This window comes from Anolis carolinensis, chromosome 3 (genome assembly GCF_035594765.1).
Source record: "Anolis carolinensis isolate JA03-04 chromosome 3, rAnoCar3.1.pri, whole genome shotgun sequence".
NCBI lineage: Eukaryota > Metazoa > Chordata > Lepidosauria > Squamata > Dactyloidae > Anolis > Anolis carolinensis.
Window position 1 is genome coordinate 281141181 of NC_085843.1, and position 23084 is coordinate 281164264.

At 45.1% G+C, this 23084-nt stretch overlaps 1 protein-coding gene across 1 annotated transcript in view; it reads left to right on the forward strand.

Moving 5' to 3' along the window:
* LOC100565784 (solute carrier family 12 member 9) overlaps window positions 1–23084 on the forward strand; it is a 170614-nt gene that overhangs the window by 119702 nt on the left and 27828 nt on the right. The gene's annotated exons all lie outside the window — the stretch shown is intronic.

The window sequence follows — 23084 nt, forward strand, 5'->3', positions numbered from 1 at the left end:
CAGAAGGGAAGAAACGTGGATGGAAGCCGTAGTTTGCAAAGAACGGGGTTTCTTTGGTTGAAGCCTGGACACCATTGTTATAGGCAAACTCTGACAGCGGTAACAGGGAAGCCCAATTGTCCTGTTGGTAGTTTACATAGCAGTGAAGATATTGTTCCAGAGTGGCATTGGTGCGCTCTGTCTGCCCATCCGTTTGTGGATGGTGAGCCGAAGATAAACGAGAGTCTATGCCCAATAGTTTTTGTAGTGCTCTCCAGAAACGAGAGGTGAATTGGGACCCACGGTCTGTGACCAAACTCTTGGGCAACCCATGCAATCTGAAAACGTGCTGAAGGAATAAATCTGCAGTCTCTTTGGCCGTGGGAAGGCCATCGCAGGGAATGAAATGGGCTAACTTGGTAAAAAGGTCCACCACCACTAGGATCGTGGTGAATCCACAGGAAGGTGGTAAGTCAGTGATAAAATCCGCAGAGATTATTTCCCATGGGCGAGATGGAGTAGGAAGGGGATGTAGAAGCCCTGAGGGCTTCTCCCGTCTTGTCTTGGAGCGCTGACATACTGGGCAGGTATTGACATATTTTTCCACATCCTTGCGGATCTTAGGCCACCAGAAATCTCTTAGGATCAAATGCATGGTTTTAAATAGTCCGAAATGCCCTGCTGGCTTGCAGTCATGACACAGACGAAGTGCCTTTTCTCTACCCGGTCCTGGGGGAATGTAGACATGATTTCTATAGCAAAGTAACCCATCCTTAAGCGAGAAGGGAAAATGTAGTCCTTGGCGAAGTTGATCCTGAGCCCAGGCATCTGCTTGTTGACTGGCCCTGATTTCCTGAGCACAAAGGGGCCCTGGAGTTGAGGGAGTAGATTCAATTGGGGTGGATTTGGTGTTTCCCACTGTGAGCGTGGCAAAGTTCTCGGGCTGCAGCAATTGGGACTCAAAGGTCTCTTTGCACCCTGCAGCATATTCCAGTTTTCGTGACAAAGCATCTGCCTGCTTGGTCTGGGCTGGGGTTACATAATGGATTTGGAAGTCAAAACGCTCAAAGAATAAAGCCCAGCGTTGTTGTCTCTGATTTAGTTTGCGAGCAGTTCTTAGATGTTCTAGATTCCGATGATCAGTGTGGACCTCAATGGGAAATTTGGCCCCTTCTAACCAATGTCTCCAAGTTTCAAAGGCTGCCTTTATGGCCAAAAGTTCCTTTTCCCAAATAGTGTAGTTTCTCTCTGGGGCAGTCAGTTGACGAGAGTAAAAGGCACAAGGGTGAAGATGTTCTCCCACTGGTTGCAAGAGTACCGCTCCAATTGCCACATCGGAGGCGTCCGCCTGTACGACAAAAGGGGTTTCAGGATCTGGGTGCTGAAGGATTGGCTGTGACGTGAATAATTTCTTTAGTTGTTGGAATCCTTTCTCAGCTTGCTCTGTCCAGCGGAAAGGCTGTTTCCCTCGGATGCAGCTGGTGATTGGATCAGACCAGCGGGCAAAGTCTGGAATGAACTTGCGGTAGTAGTTCGCGAACCCCAAGAAGCGTTGCACCTCTTTCTTGTTGGTTGGCGCCCGCCATTCCAATACTGCTGCTACCTTGGCCGGGTCCATGGTGAGCCCTAGTGGCGAGACACGATAACCCAGGAAATCTACCTCTTGTAGATCAAAAGCGCATTTTTCCAGCTTGGCATAAAGTCCATGATCCCGCAATCGTTGTAACACCATTCTGACGTGGTTCTCATGTTCTGATCGTGATCTAGAAAACACCAAAAAATCGTCCAGGTAGATGATCAAGAACCGGTCTAGATAATCCTGAAAGATATCGATGACAAAATGTTGAAATGTTGCGGGAGCTCCACATAAACCGTAATTCATGACCAGGGTTTCGAATAAACCGATTTTAGTCTGGAAGGCAGTCTTCCACTCGTCCCCTTCCCTGATGCGAACTAGATTATAAGCTCCTCGAAGATCCAGTTTGGTGTAAACCTTAGCCCCTCGAAGCCGGTCTAAGAGGTCCGAGATCAAAGGCAGGGGATACCGGTTTCGCTTGGTGATATTGTTCAATGCTCTATAGTCCACCACCAAGCGTAGGTCCCCTGACTTCTTTTTCACGAACATCACTGGGGAAGCGGCTGGGGATTGAGAGGGTCTAATAAACCCCTTGCGGAGGTTTGTCTCTAAGAACTCCCTGAGAGCTTCTTGCTCTGGTTCAGTCAGGGAGTAGAGGTGTCCTCGCGGGATCGGGGCCCCCTCCACCAAGTCAATGGCACAGTCATAAGGTCTATGTGGGGGTAGTCTCTCGGCTTCTTTTTCATTGAATACATCCCAAAATTCTGAGTACTTCTTGGGCAAGGTGATAATGGGTTCAGCGTCTGTGGCATGGCAGACCTTGGCTACTAGGCAATGGTTTTGGCAATATTTTGAAGCAAACTGCAGTTCTCTGTTGGACCAGGAGATGCTTGGGTCGTGGAGTGTCAGCCATGGAATTCCCAAAATCACAGGGAAATGGGGAACCTCGGTAACAAAGAAGGAAATCTCTTCCATGTGTTCCCTTATCCACATTCTGGTGGGTTCCGACCACTGGCTTACTGGACCTGTCTTGAGGGGGCGGCCATCGATGGCTTGCACCACCCGGGCGTTCTTGAAGTCATGATATTGTAATCCCAGAGAGTCGGCATACTCTCTATCAATGAAATTGTTTGTGGCTCCTGAGTCTATCATGGCATGGACCATGACGGGTCCTTTTTTCACTGACCACAAGGTGACCACTAGGAGAAATAGGACCCCGGTTGGCAGCTCTTGAGTGGGGTTTTTGACCGGGTTGGCGAGCCTCTCTACGCCCGGTCGCTGGCTTCCCCCGCCGGCTGCGCGCCAGCCGCCTCAGATGTCTTCGTCTCCGTGGAGGACGCCGCCGCCAGACGAGCGGCGGGCTTCCCTTTGGCTGGGCACTCTCTGGCAAAGTGGCCCCCATTTCCGCAGTACCAACAGAGATTTAGGCGTTGGCGGCGGGCCTTCTCGGCGGCATCTAGTCTGGGACGCACGTTGCCCAACTGCATTGGCACCTCCTCGCTTCCTCGGGGGTATGGGGCTGGTGGCGGGGGTCTCCACACAGGACGCGGCTGGACGCCGGTGGGAGCGGGAGGTTTCGCTCCAGCCCTACCGCTCTGGCCTCGGATCCATTGCTTTCTGTTGGCAAGCATGACTTCGGCTCGTAAACATTGATCAATGAGTGCTTCAAGAGAGTGTGGAGGATCCACCTTGGAGATTTCCTCCAGCATCTCGATGTTGAGACCCTCCCGAAATTGTCCTCTGAGGGCTACATCGTTCCAGCCGGTGTTATGGGCCAGCACTCGGAACTCGGCTATGTACTGGGACAAGGGTCTGTCTCCTTGGGAGAGGCGCCGGAGTTTGTGGCCGGCTGCCTCCAAATTGTCCTCGATCCCCCAAGTCGCCTTAAGGTGGTCCAAGAAGTGTTGCGCTGATCTTAGACGTGGGGAGACTTGGTCGAACAGTGCCGTCGCCCAGTTGGCCGCTGGCCCGTCTAGGAGACTGTAAATCCACGCCACCTTGATGTCTTCTTGGGGAAACTCGGCAGCACGGGCCTCTAGATAAGCCTGGCATTGGCGACGGAAAACATGAACCTTAGAAGCTTCTCCGGAGAACTTGGTTGGCAACGCCATGGCCGGGAGACGGATTCCGCGCTCCTTCAAACCCCTAATTTCCCCATCCTGCGCATTGAGCTTGTCACGGATGCGGTCCACTTCGTCCTTGTCGATGGTGTAGCTGAGTGGCTGGCCACCCGGCACGGTTCCGGTAGACATTCTGGCCTAGGTTAATTGGTGCTTAGGGTGGCGGAGTCAAACTGTCACGACCCAGGCTGCAGAGCACCAATAACCATACACCGAGGCCAGATTCTATCTAATATCTTTATTGAAGGAATATATAAAGCTAATAAAAGCAAGTGTATGAAATAGTCCAGAAATAGACCTTTCAGGAAAGGTCAAAATTAGTCCAAAAAAGCAATGTCCAATATAAAATATTAAGGTCCAAAGTTGTAATCCAATAACCGAAACTCTCACTTGCCAAGCAAGTGAGGGGAGATGACAAGGTCCTTTAGTCCATGAACTTGAGCAAGGCTAGGAAATAACTTGATTCTTGGCACACAAAGCTTGATTCAAGGCAACAAGGAAACGAGGAGCAAGAACAAGATCCGTGGTAATTACTTGGCGAGGTCCTGGAAACAAGGCAAGATCCGAGGAGAAAACAAGGCTGAGAACGAAGGCTTGGAACAGGAACAAAGGCTTGAAAGCGGGAGTAGCTGTCCACACACGCTGCTCCGGTAGCTGACGAATTGACTCCGCAAGATCCCTCCGTGGGCAAAACACCTAAATAGGGTCTAGTTTTCCCGCCAAAGAGCAGTTCTCTGGAGAACCAGAAACGAAAGCTATTCTCTGAGTCCAGATGCATGACTCCTTGAAGTTTCCCATGGGAAGCAGGCTTAATCAGCTGAATGCTTAGCAGCTATCCTAGCACTCCTGCGAGACGCCTGTTGAACTCCCCTCTGTTGTTTACAAAAATCATGGCGAGAAAACGGGGGAGATTTTGGCTCGGGGCTTGTTTGACAGACTTCTGGAAGACAAATCTCTTGCAGGTGCAAAGGCTCAATTTCTGGCTGGGATAGTTCCTTTTCTGGCTGAAATGGTGGAAAACCCAAGTTTTCCTCTTCATCATTCACAACAGTACTAGGAACGGGACTACATGGCCCATGAGTCATCACAGAATAAGAGGCCCACCAAATTCTCCTGTCATCAGCTATTTTGCAAACTTCCTTGGTTGAATCGATCCACCTGTGACACAGTCTTGCTTGTTTCCTAATGCTATCTGTTTGCTGAGCAGTATTGTCTCTTCCAGCGAGTCTCATCATCTTGTGATGTGGACTAAGTTCAACAGCCTCAGCTTAGTCATCTCAACTTCTATTGAGTGTTAATTCTGACTTGCTCTAGAACCCATTGATTTCACTTTTTGGTCATCCATGGTATCTCTAAAAGAGAATCAGTGTGGTGCAGTGGCTTGAGCATCAGACAATGGCTTTAGAAAGCAGGTTCGTTTTTTTACTCAACTATGGGAAGCACGGGAGATTTTGGGTAGGTTGCACATTCTCAGCACCAGAAAACCCCTTGCTATTATGGTCACCATTAGCTAGAAACAACTTGAAGGCACACAATGACTGCCAAGTATCCATAAATCATATGGCACCTAATTTCAAATGCTCAATTGAGTTATCAATGTAAGAAACCACAACAAGTGGCAAGAAGACATGAGAAGTTTGCAAACTGAAGTCTCTCTTGGCTTCCTGTACCATTTTTCAAAGGAGTTCAGGCAATTGGGTAACAAAATTCTTCCCAAGAATCGGCCATAGGACCAAAGGGGGATGAATCCACAAACTCATGCACAGAGAGGCTGTTTCTTCAACTAGATTCTGCTCAGCATCTGATGCCAAACAGATGCCTATTTAGGTTTAAACTGGCGCCTTTGAGCCTTCCAATCTGCATTAGTTTTGTGGGGAAATGAAATCAGTCTCTCTGATCGACTGGCTGGATGCTGCGTTCCGCCGGCTCCTAATAAAACAGAAGGGCAAAACGGGAATCTTAAATACATTGTTTTAAACTCTGGGGATTTGGAAGCAATCCAAGCATAATGTGGAGGGAGGGGTATAATTTGCCGCTTGCATCTAATTTGTCATCTCCGATCTGGAGTAGAAAGAGGGGAGGTTGATGGGGGGGTAAAGGCCCAATCCAGGGTAGGACTGCTCAGTTTCCAAAATAGAAATGCATTTAGTTCTCCTTGGAAAGCTGGCTTGGGAGAGCCCCACTTGCTCGTGTTGCCAAGGAAGCTGGAGCCATTATCCCAGCTGGATGCATTAGTGCTGAGGACCACAATTTGGGGGGGGGGGGAAGCAGTGTTGGGGAGGGGGCTTGGAGAGAGGCTTCACTGCCTGAGATAGTAATTGTAGCCCTTCATTCAGCCCAGCTAATGGCTGTTGTGATTAAGTCTTATTATGGAGCCTGGGCACTGGAGCAAGCAGGGAGCTTTTGTTTTAGCTTGGGAACGCAACGGGTGGGTGGAGTGGCCAGTTGACAGCCTTTCAGGTGGAGTGACAGAGCCTGCTGGTCCTTGGCCCCACCTTAAAAGGAGCTGGACAGATGTCCAAAATAAAAATAAAACAAATCATGAATTAGTCAAGCAATGCTGAAAGTAGAAAAGTGATCATATAGTGCAATTTAAAGGGAGTCGACTCATAATGCATCGTAACCATCAGAAAGAAAGTGAGAAGTTTGTAGTTTTTTTCTGTTTTGTTTTGTTTTGTTTTGTTTAGGGGCCCCTGGTGGCACAGTGTTTTAAAGCACTGTGCAGCTGAACTTGCGGACCAAAAGGTCCCAGGTTCAAATCCCTGGAGCGGAATGAGCGGCCTAGCAGTTCAAAAACATGCCAATGTGAGTAGATCAATAGGTACCGCTCCGGTGGGAAGGTAAGGGCGCTCCATGCAGTCATGCCGGCCACATGACCTTGGAGATGTCTATGGACAACGCCGGCTCTTCGGCATAGAAATGGAGATGAGCACCAACCCCTAGAGTTGGTCACGACTGGACTTAACATCAGGGGAAACCTTTACCTTTTACCTTAGTTTGGTTATTTGTGATTGTGTTTTCTTTCTTTTTTTAATAATTTAGTTGTAGTGGATGGTATGCAGTTGTGTAATTTGGGAAATTTGATATATTTCCAAAGCTCATCTGTGTGCCTTTTTTTTTTTTCGTGTCAGGAGCAACCCAAGTTGCTTCTGGAGTGAGAGAATAGGCCGTCTGCAAGGACGTTGCCCAGGGGACGCCCGGATGTTTTGATGTTTTTACCACCCTTGTGGGAGGCTTCTCTCATGTCCCTGCATGGAGCTGGAGCTGATAGAGGGAGCTCATCCGCGCTCTCCCCGGGTGGGATTCAAACCTGGCAGCCTTCAGGTCAGCAACCCAACCTTCAAGTCACAAGGCCTTTATCCCCTAGGCCACCGGAGGCTCCTATCTGTGTGCCTTATTTTGTTTGATTCTTTAATAAAAAGTGGTTAGGTTGCAGAGGATGACAGAATCATCACATTGGAAGAGATCCTAAGGGCTATCCAGTCCAAAAGCATTCAGCCATGCACACCATCCAAGCCCTCCTGGCAGATAGCTATCCAATCTCTGTTTAAACCAGGCATGGGCAAACTTTGGCCCTCCAGGTGTTTTGGACTGCAACTCCCACCATTCCTAACAGCCTCAGGCCCCTTCCTTTCCCTGCTCAGCTCCCTCAGCTCCTAAATTCCCTTGTGAAACTGGGGAGTTTTCCCGAGATGCCAGATTAGGTTTGAGAATGGAGGGAGTAAAGAATAGAGTAATTGGGCATTCTGAGAGAATCTGTGAGAAATCCTTGAGTCGATGACATCTCAAATGGGGAAGCACAATGCCATTCAAACAAAAGGTTCAGGCAAGGGCAAACCTCTGCCGTCAGGTGTCTTGGACTGCAACTCCCACCATTCCTAACAGCCTCAGGCCCCTTCCTTTTCCCCCTCAGCCACTTAAGCGGCTGAGGGGGAAAATGAAAGGGCCTGAGGCTGTTAGGAATGGTAGGAGTTGAAGTCCAAAACACCTGAAGGGCCAAAGTTTGCCCATGCCTGGATATGTTCTTCCCCTTTGCAAGGATGTACATAAAGCTGTATAATTTCATTGAGTCCGGTCCCCTGCTAATGCAGGGAATGCACTTCTAAAGCCTTTGAGAAAGTGCTGGTGGGGATATTTCCCTTGCATTGGGGTCCTCCTTCTTTGGGACCCCTCCCCAGAGCCCTCCCACTTACCGATCTCACTTGGCCTCGTTTGATTCACGGCAGCTTTGGCCTCCCTAGATATTGGCAACACAGTGGATAATGAATTGTTTACGACCGGTAGTTCTGTTTTTCAATGAGCTGAAACGTGTTGGATAATAACTTGTTTATAAGCCGTAAATCTCGGCTACCATAAACCCAAAGCGCATCACTTAATGGTGAATTGCGAGCGCGGTCCCTTGTTGGGTGGCGGATCCCAAGCCATTCCCTTCGTTGGACGTCAGATCGATGTGGAGTGGCTGCACTTCTCCCATTGGACAGGGTCCGGATGATAAAGTCACAAGTGGCAGTCCCGTTGGACATGGAATTGGAGATGAGTTGTGAAGTCCATCCTTATTGGGTATTAAATGGATGAGCCAGCATCCCGTTGGGTAATGAATTACTCGGAGACATATTTGCTCAGGAGAAGTAAATCTGTTCAGTACGTTGTTGCCGACTTGTGATTATATTGTAGCCACGCTCTGTAAATCACAAAGAAGGGCTTTGATATATTGCTCCGAATGCCGGCTGCTGGGAAAAAGCAGTCAAAGACAGCCCCGTGTGTCTCTAGGACCAAAGGCTGAGTCGGCTGGACGGCTGTTGGATTGTCAGAGGGGCTTCATAGCCATGAGCTTTTCCATTGTGTTGTCGAAGGCTTTCATGGCCAGAATCACAGGGTTGTTGTGTGTTTTCCAGTCCATATGGCCATGTTCAGAAGTATACTCTCCTAACGTTTTGCCCACATCTGTAGCAGGCATCCTCAGAGGTTGTGAGGTATATTGGAAAAACTTAGCAAGGAATCAAAGAACATGAAAAGCATTGCAGACTAACTCAACCAGAGAAGTCACCCATGATGAACCAACCTGGACACAGAATGTTATTTGAGAACACAGAGATGCTGGACCACTCTCACAACCACCATGTCAAACTACACAGAGAAGCCATTGAAATCCACAAGCATCTGGACAATTTCAACAGAAAGGAGGAAACCATGAAAATGAACAAAATCTGGCTACCAGTATTAAAGAACTCTAAAATCAGAACAGTAAATAAGGAACAACACTCTGAAAACAGAGGAATTCCAGACATGAGTCGTTCAGGGGCAGCTGACGCCTCTGAATAAAGGATTCCCTTGCAAGGCCATTAATGCTAATCAAGGTGATTAACTGCAAGATTCACACTGGCCTCCAATAGACAAGAGTTCTTTCTCCCACGTGGACTTTCCACAGATGTATAAACCTTCCTTGCTTAGTTTTTCCAATATACTTCACAACCTCTGAGGATGCCTGCCATACCATGTTTCTCCGAAAGTAAGACAGTGTCTTATATTAATTTTTGCTCCCAAAGACGTGCTAGGTTGTATCTTTAGGGGATATCTTATTTTTCCATGAAGAAGAATTCACATGTATTGTTGAACCAAAAAAAATGAACATTTATTATATACTGTTCAGTAGTTGTCATCACAAACCAGCATGATCAGACAAATTGTGAATCCTATCAAGAATTTCTTGCTACCGTGTTTCCCCAAAAATAAGACAGTGTCTTATATTAATTTTTGCTCCCAAAGATGTGCTAGGTCTTATTTTTAGAGGATGTCTTATTTTTCCATTAAGAAGAATTCACATGTATTGTTGAACCACAAAAAAATGAACATTTATTATATACTGTTCAGTAGTTGTCATCACAAACCAGCATGATCAGACAAATTGTGTATCCTATCAAGAATTTCTTGTAACTAGCACTATTTCCATGTACAACAATCTATGGTATGTACATTTACCGATCCTGCAAGCTCTGGTGTTGTGTTCACCGGGCATGCTTTCAAACAAAAACTTTGCTAGGTCTTACTTTCAGGGGAGGCCTTATATTTAGCAATTCAGCGAAACCTCTACTAGGTCTTATTTTCAGGAGATGTCTTATTTTTGGGAAAACATGGTAGATGTGGATGAAATGACAGGAGAAAATACTTCTGGAACATGGCCATACAGCCCAGAAAACACACAACAACCCAGCTTTTCCATTGATTCTGCTTGCTGGTGCTTCACCAGACTACAACTCCCAGGATTCCATCACATTGAGTGGTGGAAGTTCAGGTGGCATTAGCCTGCATTAATTCTGCAGTGCAGATGCACCCTGAGATATAGAATGGTTTTGCAGGTGAAGGCATTAGAACAAGAAATTATTGTCATAACACCTCTCAGTCTTCTCTTCCTCTAAGCCAAATGTAACCTACTACTCTTTCTTCTAATTTAAGCTTCTTAATTTGAATCCAGAGTGCGCCAGTATGTGTTTTGTACTCTCTGTTGGTACTACTGCTGTGTTATTTAAGGATGAGGCTATATGCGTAAGTTAGCAGAGAGTCCTGCTTTTGAGGTCACCAAAGGAAGAGAACAGATGAGGAAGAGGGTCTTCAGCACCAAGGACAGAGATGGTGCAGTTCAGTTCCTGGAAGCTAAAGCTTTCTAGCCTTTGCCCTCGTCTTCCATTCTTCTTCATGGTCCCTGTGACTTACATGTATTGATCATTCTGGATGGAGATCGTCCAAAGCTTGTAAAGCTGCATTTTGGCAGAAACCCCACTCCACTATCCACATGCTTACAAGTTGTGTGTTACTACCAAACACTGGTTTTTGTTTGCCATTGTAGTAGGAGAGGAACTTTTGGTGTTTTGGTATTTTTCAGTTCATTAGTTTATCTTTTCACTCTCTTGGGGCTTATGGACCGAAAGATTTCTTCAAGACATGGCTAGGGAGAGGGACAATGAATCCATTATATTGTCGAAGGCTTTCATGGCCAGAATCACTGGGTTGCTGTGAGTCTTTCGGGCTGTAAGGCCATGTTCCAGAAGCATTCTCTCCTATGTTTTGCACACATCTGTGGCAGGTATCCTCAGAGGTTGTGAGGTATGTTGGGAACTAGGCAAGGGAGGTTTATACGAGGGCTATCCAGAAAGTAGATTACATTTTGGAATTAAAAATGAACAAAGTATAGGAGAAAACATTTACCATATGCAGTTGAAAGCCAGACCCAAATACCACTTCTCAACATAGACCCCATTGAAATCTAGGTACTTCTCATAGCGATAAAAGAGTTTGGAAAGTCCTTCCCCACCAAACCTTGCCGCTTGGCTTGCGTCCTCAACCTGGCGGGTGTCCCTTCCCACAGCTGCGCATGTGCATGCGCTCAATTTTCCCCCACGCTTGTCCTGGATCACTCTTCTAAGGTTCTGCAAGAAGCACACCTTTCCTGTCCCAAAAAACGGTCACCATAACCTTCCTTGCAAGCATTTGCAAAACAGAAGAGCGATCCAGGACGAGCGTTGGGGAAAGTTGAGCGCATGCACATGCGCAGCTGCGGGAAGGGACGCCCGCCAGGTTGAGGACGCAAGTCAAGCGGCAAAGTTTGGTGGGGAAGGACTTTCCAAACCTTTTTATTGCTATGAGAAGTGCCTAGATTTCAATGTGTACTATGTTGAGAAGTGGTATTTAGGTCTGGCTTTCATCTGCATATGGTAAATGTTTTCTCCTATTCTTTGTTCATTTTTAATTCCAAAATGTAATCTACTTTCTGGATAGCTCTTGTATATCTGTGGAAGGTCCAGGGTGGGAAAAAGAACTCTTGTCTGTTGGAGGCAGGCATGGATGTTGTAATTAATCATCTTGATTAGCATTTGATGGCCCTGTGGCCTCAAGGCCTGGCTTCTTCCTGTCTGGGAGACTCCTTTGTTTGGAGGTGTTATCTGTCCCTGATTGTTTGATGTCTGGAATTTCTCTGTTTTCAGAGTGTTGTTCTTTATTTACTGTTCTGATTTTAGAGGGTTTTTTTAATACTGATAGCTAGATTTTGTTCATTGAATCCATTTTTGGACAGTCATCCATATTATCTGCTCTGCTTTGGCCAGGACCATATATTTGACTTGTGTTTGTTTGGTCAGATTTTACTCAGCAAGCCAGTTATTTCAAATCTTCCCACAAATCTTTCAATAGGGTTCTCTATTAACATCAGTTTCACTTAGCCATGCAAAGCCTAGATATTAGGTGGGTGCTTTTGTTCAGCATATCTCAGATAAAACAATTTAGGAAGTCTTCTCATTGTTCATTACTTAGGGAATGCATAAGAAAGGAAAGGCACTCATAGAATCATAGAATCTTAGAATAGTAGAGTTGGAAGAGACCTCATGGGCCATCTAGTCCAACCCCCTGCCAAGAAGCAGGAAATCGCATTCAAAGCACCCCCGACAGATGGCCATCCAGCCTCTGTTTAAAAGCCTCCAAAGAAGGAGCCTCCACCACAGTCCGGGGCAGAGAGTTCCACTGTCGAAAAGCCTTTCTCACAGTGAGGAAGTTCTTCCTGATGTTCAGGTGGAATCTCCTTTCCTGTAGTTTGAAGCCATTGTTCCGTGTCCTAGTCTGTAGGGCAGCAGAAAACAAGCTTGCTCCCTCCTCCCTATGACTTCCCCTCACATATTTGTACATGGCTATCATGTCTCCTCTCAGCCTTCTCTTCTGCAGGCTAAACATGCCCAGCTCTTTAAGCCGCTCCTCATAGGGCTTGTTCTCCAGACCCTTAATCATTTTAGTTGCCCTCCTCTGGACGCTCTCCAGCTTGTCAACATCTCCCTTCAACTGTGGTGCCCAAAATTGGACACAGTGTGATTCCAGGTGTGGTCTGACCAAGGCAGAATAGAGGGGAGCAGGACTTCCCTGGATCTAGATGCTATTCCCCTATTGATGCAGGCCAGAATCCCATTAGATTTCTTAGCAGCCGCATCACATTGTTGGCTCATGTTTAACTTGTTGTCCACGAGGACTCCAAGGTCTTTTTCACATGTACTGCTGTCTAGCCAGGTGTCCCCCATTCTGTATCTTTGATTTCCATTTTTTCTGCCGAAGTGAAGTATCTTGCATTTGTCCCTGTTGAACTTCATTTTGTTAGTTTCGGCCCATCTCTCTAGTCTGTCAAGATCGTTTTGAATTCTGCTCCTTTCTTCTGGAGTGTTGGATATCCCTCCCAGTTTGGTGTCATCTGCAAACTTGATGATCGTGCCTTCTAACCCTTCGTCTAAGTCATTAATAAAGATGTTGAACAGAACCGGGCCCAGGACAGAACCCTGCGGCACTCCACTCATGACTTCTTTCCAAGATGAAGACGACGCATTGGTGAGCATCCTTTGGGTTCGTTCGCTTAGCCAATTACAGATCCACCTAACCGTAGTTTTGTCTAGCCCACATTTTACTAGTTTGTTTGCCAGAAGGTCGTGGGGGACTTTGTCGAAGGCCTTACTGAAATCCAGGTACGCTACATCTACGGCATTCCCTGTATCGACCCAACTCGTAACTCTGTCGAAAAAAGAGATCAGATTAGTCTGGCATGACTTGTTTTTGGTAAATCCGTGTTGACTATTAGCAATGACTGCATCTGTTTCTAAGTGTTTGCAGACCACTTCCTTAATGATCTTTTCCAGAATCTTGCCTGGTATCGACGTGAGGCTGACCGGACGGTAATTGTTGCTTTCCTCTTTCCTCAATATGACCACTCCAAGAGCAAGTTACAGGTAGTCAATATGTTTGTCCTGCCACTTTGTAAAGAGGGCAAAAGTCAAGCTCCTCCGTAGAGTATGACATCTATGCTCCTGAATGATGCGGTGTCTGGAAAACATGAAACATGAATTCAGAGTTAGTTCATTGGCTTTGTCACAGGGGGAAGAATGCTTTATTGGCATCAAATAACTGTGCGGAGTTGGAACAAGGCAGCTGGAATTGGGAATTGAGCTTTTGATAAGATATTTAAGTAGCATTCGCTTCCAGGAGAGCAGGGGAGTTTGGTTTGTAAATGATCCAAGAAACAGTTAACGGCTTCCATTCCTACCGTCTTGCAGAGAGATTGCACCTGTCCTGTTTGAAGTGCAAATGGGAGCCATTCCTTTCCTGCCCTCTTTGACCCAAGTCGTCACCGTTGGGCCTTTTCGCACATGATGAAGGACTAAAGTAGATTGGCAAAGGTTTCAGATCTTTGGATTAGTTTTTAAAGTTAGACACAACTGTGGACAAGGCAAGAGAGGCAGAGCTGATGGGGATGGAGGGAATGGGCAGCGGAGAAGAGCCAAATATTTAAGACCCAGCAGTCCAGAATGTGTCCTAGAATCCAGTAATGTTACCTACATTTTGTCTCAGGACAGAATATCCACAAATCCCATATTTCTTGATCTGGTTCAGGAAGGAAGAGTTGATACCCACCATGCTCACAAGAGACTGATCCCCAAGAATTTGGCATGTCGGTAGACCTTGAATACAACAAAGGCTTACACATCCTTATTAAAAATGGTGTAAAAATGCCTTGTGAAGGACCCTTACCAACACAACAGAAGTGGGCAGGTTGCTGACTTGGTCCATGCCACATGTATTGAGTATATTGAGTATATTTGAAACTGCATGGTCCATGCCAAATGTATTGAGTATATTTGAAACCGCATTGTGTTGAATCCAGCGATCATGAGCCCATGGCACAGCAAATACCATACAGTTACATCTTGATGGTGGCAAGGGAGTTGGAGAGATTCAACATCAACAAAAACAACAAACCAGGTACCTTCTAGTCATAAAAAAGGCTACATTTACATTCCAAGGGTGGCAAAAATTCAGGAGATGCTTTGTAGTGTAACGCATGAAAACAGTCTCGAAAATGGAACTCTTGAGCGCCCCTTGTCTTTATGTTTCTCCTTTGGCCCCCAAACCAGACTGTACAAGCACTGATTTCTAAGTGGATGCTAATTGATAATTAACCATTTTCAAACCCCTGTCACTAGCAGGGGAAGGAGGCCTGGAGGAGTTTGGATATTGATGCCTGAGGAATGAAAAGAGGAGGGGATCCGCTTCTAGGCACAGGCCGTGCCAGCTCCAAAAGTGGATTGAATGGAACAGAGCTGTCTTGTTTGTTGCCAGAGGAACATGGGGAGGAGTGAGGATTAAAATGCTGCACCCATGTAATCCAAATTCTGTGCCAAACAAAATTCCAGCTTGTTTATCTTACATAGTTAAGACGTTATTGCAATTTTGCATAATCCATTTTTTGTGTTGCATCCCCCCCCCCCCCCGCAATAAATTTTATTGTTGTTTTGCTAATCATGAAACAGCAACCAGGTATGCCGAAAACTGGGGTCCATTGCCACTGCAGAAAATCTTTGTCTTCTCTTCCCTTTCCAAAATGCAGCACTTTTGCAAACTTTGAAGCAACAAGGTCTAGAAATGTTCAGTGAGTTGTGGAAGGATTTCATGGCCGGAATTCCCCCAGGCAGGAAGCAACCAGGCTTTGTAGCTGCAAAGCTATTCAGTCATAATCAAGGTGGCCAACTGCAACATTCACACTTGCCTCCAACATAGAGTTCTTTCTCCCATCCTGGACCTTCCACAGATACATTAACATCACTTGCCTAGTTTCCAACAGACCTCACAACCTCTGAGGATGCCTGCCATAGATGTAGGTGAAACATCAGAATAAAATGCTTCTGGAGCATGCTCATAAAGGTAAAGGTAAAGGTTTCCCCTGACATGAAGTCCAGTCGTGACCGACTCTGGGGGTTGGTGCTCATGTCCATTTCTAAGCCGAAGAGCCGGCATTGTCCGTAGACACCTCAAAGGTCATGTGGCCGGCATGACTGCATGGAGCACTGTTACCTTCCCGCTGGAGCGGTACCTATTGATCTACTCACATTTACATGTTTTCGAACTGCTAGGTTGGCAGGAGCTGGGGCTAACAGCAGGCGCTCGTTCCGCTCCCAGATTTGAACCTGGGACCTTTTGGTCCGCAAGTTCAGCAGCTCAGTGCTTTAACATACTGAGCCACCAGGGGCCCCGGAGCATGCTCATACAGCCCGGAAAACTCACAGCAACCTAAAAGTTAGAAAGTTATTTTTTAAGAGAGCGAAAGGAAGACAGATGGGGAAAATGATTTGTTGCAGCTGTTTTGTGCACCCAGCCTGAGTTTTTTCCCACTCTGTTGATCTCACAGCATACTGAATATAGGTAAAGGTAAAGGTTTCCCCTGACATTAAGTCCAGTCGTGACCGACTCTGGCGGTTGGTGCTCATCTCCATTTCTAAGCTGAAGAGCCAGCGTTTTCCGTAGACACCTCCAAGGTCACGTGGCCGGCATGACTGCATGGAGCACTGTTACCTTCCCGCTGGAGCGGTACCTATTGATCTACTCACATTTGCATGTTTTTGAACTGCTAGGTTGGCAGGAGCTGGGGCTAACAGTGAGCACTCATTCCGCTCCCGGATTTGAACCTGGCACCTTTTGGTCCACAAGTTCAGCAGCTCAGTGCTTTAACACACTGTGCCACCAGGGGGCCCTGAGCATGGTCATACAGCCCAGAAAACTCACAGCAACCTAAGAGTTAGAAAGTTATTTCTTAAGAGAGGGAAAGGAGGACAGATGGGGAAAATGATTTGTTGCAGCTGTTTTGTGCACCCAGCCTGAGTTTTTTTTTCCACTCTGTTGATTTCACAGTTCACTGTATATACTCATGTAGAATTATAGAAAGAAATGGGTCCAAACTGAAGGAAGAAGTGATTCAACATAAGAGTTGTTCAGGAGTGGAATATGCTTCTGCCTTGGAATTTGTTGGAGATTTTCAGACAGAAGTCAGATGGTTGTCTCTTTGGAGTGCTTTGATTGTGTATTCCTGCCAGGCAGGAGGTTGGATTGGATGGTCCTTGGGGTCTCTTCCTAAGCCACTGTGGTCCATCCTATCCAAAGATGCATTTTATTCTGCCTTGTGCTTCTTCGGTCCCCCTCCCCTCCCAACCGCCCACATTGTGTTAACCAGCCTTCAGCTTTCCCTCTTATCACCCTGAATGATGTTCTCATCTCTACTGATAGTTATTTAACACTCTCTACAAATGGGACCGTATCTTGCCAGGGGCTGAGCGTTCCAAAAAGAAGTAATTGAATCTAGACCTCCCTCGTCTCTTCTTCTACACTTCTCTTGGCAAGAGAAATGGGAAGGGCTCGGCGCCATTGCGGACGGGGCACACTTGAGCACTGATTAATCCCATGAAGCCAGAATATGGGGAGAAGAAATATGGGGAGCCATTTCAGCTTTGTATATAAGGAGAGGCAAGCAGGAGGAAGGAATCTCTCTTACACAGGCACCATTGTTTCTGCAACTACTTCATCTGCAAGTCATGCCTTTTGTGAGTACCCTAACAGCCCAGCTTTGGACATGTCCCATCAAAAAAGATTAGTAAAAGCACTAACTTCAAGAAACATATATTCTCCTCCATCTCAAAGCAATAACATTCTGTTCTCACAGGCATACAGATAAGGTCAGGAGTCCCATGATTGGGGATGTTATTTGCCATGGAATTGACTTTGCTTCATGGTTTCCAATTGTCTCCATCAACAACTCAGACAGTGCAAACTCAGGGAGGTGGCTTCTTGGACTGAGTCAATTTGCAGTGTGGTTTCCCTCTTTTTTACTGCATTATAATCTTTTCCAATGAATGACATAATTTATTATTTATTTATTTATTTACAGTATTTATATTCCGCCCTTCTCACTCCGAAGAGGACTCAGGGCGGATCACATTATGTACATATAGGGCAAACATTCAATGCCCATAAACACATCGAACCAAGACAGAGACATACAGACAGACAGACACAGAAGCAATTTAACCTTCTCCTGAGGGGATGTTCGATTCTGGCCACAGGGGGGAGCAGCTGCTTCATCATCCACTCTGACGGCACTTCCTCATTCCAATGTCATAAATTAGTTAAACTTGCCTCCCCACTTTTATAAGTGGTACCTTATTTCCTACTTGATAGATGCAACTATTTCATAATCCTATGATATGTTGAGACTTTGGTCATCGTTGCTTCTAGTGAGATAGTTCAGGATTCATTTGCTTTTGGACTCATTAAATTGTCCCTTTTGTGGCCCATGGTATTCGTTGAACTTGCCTCCAGCACCGCTTTTAAGATGGAATGATTCTCTTCCTATCAGCTTTCTTTACATTCCAGCTTTCACAGCCATACATGGAAATTAGAAATACAAGGGCATGGATGATTTTAACTGGTTTTTCTTGATATATTTATTAATGACCTAGGTCAGTGGGGTCCAACCTTTAGTAACCCAAGGGCCAATCAAACCTTAGTATAGGAATGTGAGGGCCAGAAAGAAAATGAATTACATAATTAACATGGAATTACATAATTAAAATATTAATATTTAATTACATAATTAAAATATTTTTTCCATTAAGAAGGGCAAGGGCCAACAAAAATGAATTGGTGGGCCACATGCAGTCCATGGGCGCAGGTTGGACCACACTGACTTAGGTGAAAGGTTAGAAGGTACTACCCTGTTTCCCCGAAAATAAGACATCCCGGAAAATAAGACCTAGTAGAGGTTTTGCTGAGTTGCTAAATATAAGACCTCCCCTGAAAGTAAGACCTAGCAAAGTTTTTGTTTGGAAGCATGCCCAACGAAGAGAACACCAGAGCATGCAGGATCGGTAAATGTACGTATCATAGAGTGTTATACATGGAAATAATGGTAGTAACAAGACATTCTTGATAGGATTCACAGTTTGTCTGGTTATACTGATTTGTGATGACAACTGCTGTACAGTATATAATGTTCATTTTTTGTTCAACAATAAATGTGAATTCTTCTTCATGGAAAAATAAGACATCCCCTGAAAATAAGACCTAGGGCCTCTTTGGGAGCAAAAATTAACATAAGACACTGTCTTATTTTTGGGGAAACATGGTATCATCAAGTTTGCAGATGACCAATTGCGAGGGATAGGCAATACTCCAGAAGACAGGAGCAGAATTCAAAACAATCTTCACATATTAGAGAGATGATTAGTCAAAACTAACAAAATGAAGTTCAGCAGAGACAAATGCAAGATACCCCACTAAGGCAGAAAAAAGGAAATGCAAAGGTACAAAATGGGGATGCCTGGCTTGACAGCAGTACGTGTGAAAAAAGATGTTGGTGTCCTTGTGGGGAAGAAGGTGAACATGAGCCAACATTGTCATGCGGCAGCAAAAAAAAAGCCAATTGGATCTTGGCCTGCATCAGCCGACCAATATTCCTGGGAAAACCTTAAGACTCAGTTTTATATATCTGAGGGTTTGTTGGATCTATTTCACTTGGTATTTCTGGTCTTTGCATTTTATCATAATTTTTTAAAAATAATATATCACTCTTCCATCATTTTGCTGGGCTGTTTACATAACACTGAAATGAAATATAATTGTAGAAAGAGATGTTGAAAAGTGAACAGTTAAAGCTGTCAAACCTGAAACGCCTATGCAAATTTTGCAAATGGAGTTTACCTGGCTCCAAAGAGACTACTCTTACGTGAAATATGTGAGGGGAAGTCATAGGGAGGAGGGAGCAAGCTTGTTTTCTGCTGCCCTGCAGACTAGGACACGGCACAATGGCTTCAAACTACAGGAAAGGAGATTCCACCTGAACATCAGGAAGAACTTCCTCACTGTGAGGGCTGTTCAGCAGTGGAACTCTCTCCCCCGGGCCGTGGTGGAGGCTCCTTCTTTGGAGGCTTTTAAGCAGAGGCTGGATGGCCATCTGTCGGGGGTGCTTTGAATGCGATTTCTTGCTTCTTAGCAGGGGGTTGGACTGGATGGCCCATGGGGTCTCTTCCAACTCTACTATTCTATGATTCTATGATTCTACTGTGTTTCCCCGAAAATAAGACAGTGTCTTATATTAATTTTTGCTCCCAAAGATGCACTAGGTCTTATTTTCAGGTGATGTCTTATTTTTCCATGAAGAAGAATTCACATTTATTGTTGAACAAAAAATGAACATTATATACTGTACAGTAGTTGTCATCACAAACCAGCATAACCAGACAAACTGAATCCTATCAAGAATTTCTTGTTATTACCATTATTTCCATGTACAACACTCTATGGTATGTACATTTACCAATCCCGCATACTCTGGTGTTCTGTTCATTGGGCATGCTTCTAAACAAAAACTTTGCTAGGTCTTACTTTTGGGGGAGACCTTATATTTAGCAATTTAGCAAAACCTCTACTAGGTCTTATTTTCTGGGATGTCTTATTTCCAGGGAAACAGGGTAAGTATATCAGATGTATACAAAACATGACTGACTTTTGTGATTAGACATGGGTCCCATCTCCATGGTGTATTTTGCGGTTAGGGCGGAATGTTGTGTGCACAATGTTGTGTGCACAATGTTGTGTGTGTGTGTGTGTGTGTGTGTGTGTTTGTAAAATTGGGAATCCATGCACTTCTGGTGCCAAGCATATCATATCAGGGATGCTCAACCTGTGCCTTCCATTTAACCTCTCCTTTTATTTTCTGGGAGAAGAGGAAAACCCGCCTGGCAGCTATGCCATTAGGCAAGGTGTGAGGGTTAATATCAGTGCAAGGTTGTAACGTGTGCTGCCGGTTGCTGCCTCGCCCCAGGAGAAAGCCCCATTTTATACACATCGATTACACACTTAACCACAATTTGCGTTGTCATCCCTCACCTTTTCTCTCTGCAGCAGAAGAGGCAAGAAAAGGCGGGCGGTTCCATCTCCACATCTTTTTCCTCCCCTTTGCGTTGTGCCCTTGTTGCTTGCGGGTTTGGTTATGCATGAATGGTGCGGAAAACAGCAAAGTAACTAGTGGAGTGATTAGCATGGGAGGGAAAAGAGAAAATCTTCCCAAGCAATATAGATAAGGCAGCTGGTTAGATGAGAACAATTTAATGAAGTTGTATCCAAAAGGCTCTTCATTGGCACCCAGCTGACTGATCGCTCCCACTGCTTCCTCTGAATCGGGCGCATCCAGCAGCTTGTTAGCAAACCCGAAAGCATTGAAGGCCCTTGAGCTTGTTTCCTCTTTTCTGCCTTCCGCCCCAACCTCAAAGTAAAATTAAAAGCAAACCAGGCATTTCGGAATAATCCAAAGACTTTCCCAAAAGAATACCTGCAGATCTCATGGGTAGAACTGACTTTTTAGCAAGAAAGAAATTTGACGTTTTTCATCAAACTTCAGGGATTTAGGGATCTTTTAAAGTCACTTAAACAAATGCAGTGCTTAGTTTCTTTCCTTTCCTGGAATTTACCTTGAAACTTGGAATCTTCCTTTTTTGGACAACTCCCAGAATTCCCCAGTCAGCATGAACTGAGTGCAGTTATCCAAACAACAACAACCACAACAACAACAAATTAGGGTGATTAACTGGAACATTCACGCTGGCCTCCAACTGACAAGAGTTCTTCCCTCACCCTGGACTTCCCACAGATACAGTAGAGTCTCACTTATCCAAGCCTCGCTTATCCAAGCTTCTGGATAATCCAAGCCATTTTTGTAGTCAATGTTTTCAATATATCGTGATATTTTGGTGCTAAATTCGTAAATACAGTAATTACAACATAACATTACTGCATATTGAACTACTTTTTCTGTCAAATTTGTTGTATAACATGATGTTTTGGTGCTTAATTTGTAAAATCGTAACCTAATTTGATGTTTAATAGGCTTTTCCTTAATCCCTCCTTATTATCCAAGATATTCGCTTATCCAAGCTTCTGCCGGCCCATTTAGCTTGGATAAGTGAGACTCTACTGTATATATAAACCTTCCTTGCTTAGTTTTTCCATACCTCACAACCTCTGAGGATGCCTGCCATAGATGTGGGTGAAACGTCAGGAGTAATATTTCTGGAACATGGCCACACAGCCCAAAAGACATACAACAACCCCAATAATGTTATTGAGTTCTGCTCTATCATTTCATCCTAATAGCCTTGATGTGGAGTTTGAAAGATGTTAAAATGCTCAGCACGCTGCATGACTGAATAAAGATTTGAACCCTCTGTCCCGTCATTCTTAATAAACACAGAAGTTGCTGATCAATAAAAATCTGGAGCATTTTTAGTGCTATTACATGAATGAATTCATACCTCAGGAGTGAGTGGTGGAGCATTGCATTAAAGCATTTGTGTGCTTTAAAATACAAATGGTGCAGAACCTCAAATATAAATGGCACAATTGCAGAGGCAATTTTAAAATGCATTACAGCACTGATCCCTTCAGAATAGGACAACCATCAGACGAGCAACTGCAATTGGACCAAACGAGAATTTTCTGGATTTATGATTCTGTGTTCTAGAAGGCTACATTTTGCTTTGTGTTTTTGTTTAGGAGTTAGGTAGTAGTAGTAGTAACAATAACAACAAACAACAACAACAATTTTATTTTTGTACTCCGCCTCCATCTCCCTGAAGGGACTTGGGGCAGTTTACATGGGGATGAGCCCAACCAACATAATTAAAATAACACACTGAGTGTTACACCCCTAGGCAGCGAGAGCACTGAAAACCAACACAGAGGCCAATAACAATATAATATCTTTATTAAAGCAAATAAAGTTCCAAAAGGAAATAAGCAGCAAAGTTGAATAAGCAATTGACCTTTCAGGAAAGATCAAAATTAGTCCAATAAGTGAAAGTCTTATGTCCAATATTAAAGTCCAAAGTCCAGAAACCGAAACACACTCAAACTCGGCTTGAGTATTGAGTGGGGAAAAAGGAGCAAGGTAGCACAGATGAGTTCTCTGGAGTAAAAGTCTCAAGGCAGGAGTTCAAGGCAAGGCAGGAGCTGGAGCTGAAACGCAGTCCAAACTTGGGCAAGGAGGTAGACCGGCGCCCAGTCTACTCAAGAGTAAGTGCACCTTCAGGCCACTTGGATTCCAAAAGCTAGAGACGATGATGCTTCTCAGTCAGAAGTAAAGTTGACACCGCGAAGGGAGGCTCCCAGCACAATACATTTATTGAAGTTCATAAGCTCCCCCAAATCAGGTGCCTGACTCCCAAATTCTTCCCAAGAGAACTGAGCTTGTCATAGTCACCGCGCCAGGTGCCTGACTCCCAAATTCTTCCCAAGAGAACTGGACTTAGCCATAGTCACCACACTCCGCTAATCTGGCGCTTCTCCTCAAGCTTTGTCTCTGCGATCTCTCTGTTTTCAAAAAAGCCCTGCGATCAAACACTAACCCATCAGGAGAATCTGGGAGAGCTGGCACTGTTTCAAGAGCATCTTTATTTGGCTCTGGCTCGGAGATGTCAACAGAAGGCATCTGGAAAGGAGTTGAATCTTGCTGACGTGGGAGAAAACCAAAGTCTTCTTCGTCCTGGTCAGTAATGACCCCAGGGTCA